General features: G+C 50.7%; 1 long non-coding RNA gene across 3 annotated transcripts in view; it reads left to right on the top strand.

Annotated features, from left to right (window-relative positions):
• Positions 1-1,612, top strand: part of LOC109290717 — a 40,087-nt gene that overhangs the window by 460 nt on the left and 38,015 nt on the right. For all 3 annotated transcript variants that reach the window (XR_002095661.1, XR_002095659.1, XR_002095660.1), the window contains exon 2: positions 955-1,123. This is a non-coding gene — a long non-coding RNA (uncharacterized LOC109290717). The remainder of the gene's footprint in view (positions 1-954; positions 1,124-1,612) is intronic.

Genomic DNA, 1,612 nt, shown 5'->3' on the forward strand with positions numbered 1-1,612 from the left:
CCCTGCCCCTGCCGGAGGACGATGCCTCGCTGCCGCCCGCAGCGGCCCCTTGTCCTTCCTCCATCGCACGCGTTTCGCCGGAAAAAACCACGGCGGCTCCGGCAGCCTCCCCTGCGCACACGCAGCCAGACGCAGGAGATGCCCGGGGATAAATAAAGATGTCGCTCTGCCCCGTGGCTGGGCAGCTCCGGGAGCACAAAAGGCGGCCGGGGCGTGCGGGGCTCTCGCCGAGCCGAGCCGACTCGTCCGGTGACAGCGCCGCGGCGAGCCCGCCGTGCCCTCACGCACACGCCGCCGCCCGGGACCGCCGCCCTCTTGGGTGCGCTGACACGTGCCGGCAGCCAGGTGGACGCGGCGGCTGCGCGAGTCCGCCAAGTTCGTGTCGCGGGCAGCCCCGAGGCAGCCGGGCCGACACTGCAAGTGTCTGCAAGCCCCCGGGGCAGGAGGCCGGGGCCGTGGTTGGGCACTCGAGGAAGACAGGCCTGGTGCTGGGCCCCGCAGCCCCCCGCAGCTACAGGTGCTCAGTGCTTCGCAGCATCCCGCCCCAGTTCGCACTTCGGGAAACGTTGGCTGGACGGAGCGCCCGGGACCCGCCCGCGAACGGCGAGGAAGGAAAGCGCCGAACTTCTGAACTGCAGACGTGTGTCGCTGCTCAGATCAGGGGAAACCAGGAACCCGGCCATTTTTTTAAGTTACCGTAACTAAATAGAATTCCCAACTTCCACAGGCCATAGATTGCATGGTAATCTTTTAATACAAAGTAAACCTAACATTTACTTTATTTTTACTGTGCAAGTGCAGTTTTTTAAAAAAAATAACGCGCTCTCTCGGCTGTCTGAACGTGGACTACGTTTCTGAATAACTCAAGTTATTTATTAGAATTTTTGTAGGAAAAGGAAACGGCAAATTTCAAGATACCTGTCGTTCTCTCTCATTTGTAAAATACGTATTTAGTGTCGAGAGCAGTATTACAGAAGTACGTATGACACCCCTTCAAAATATAACTGCTGTTGAGTAGAAGTCCTGATTGTGACAGCGAAAATGAAATTTCCACCAAATTTGGGCAGAAATGGAGGCTGTTACCCAAAATGTTTCAATCTTTGCTTGAAATAAAGTGAAACAGGTAAATGCAAGAAATTTCATTTCTAAATTCAAGAAAAAAGTCGTATCAAACAGATGCAGTTTGGCCTGATCTAATACTTTACTGTGTGAATTCTAACTTGTTATATATAAAGTTGCTTTAGAAAATGTTTCTGGTCTATATAGTACAGAAATCATGAGACATAAATAGAAAGCAGTAAGATCTGGTAGCAATTTCTTTTTTGCAGTAAGAGAAGAAAATGTGCATTGAGATTTGGCTATGCTATCCTTCTGTAGCTGTCAGAAAAGTTAGCTGCTTACAGCAGATATTCTTTTAGCTGATTGGGCATACCTTGTTAAGAGATTTCACTTAACAATTAACCCTCTGAAAGTTGTGGTTCCAGAGTCGGGGTTTTGGGGGCAAGATGAGCTTATGTTTTATCCAACTGGCCCACAAAGTCCCGCTTTTGGTGGTCACTTTGTTCTGCAAAAGAAACGTGTAGATTATGGCTCCCACAGTGGATAGTAAATT

Source organism: Gavialis gangeticus, unplaced genomic scaffold (genome assembly GCF_001723915.1).
Source record: "Gavialis gangeticus isolate Ggan-Ray unplaced genomic scaffold, GavGan_comp1, whole genome shotgun sequence".
NCBI classification, from domain to species: domain Eukaryota; kingdom Metazoa; phylum Chordata; order Crocodylia; family Gavialidae; genus Gavialis; species Gavialis gangeticus.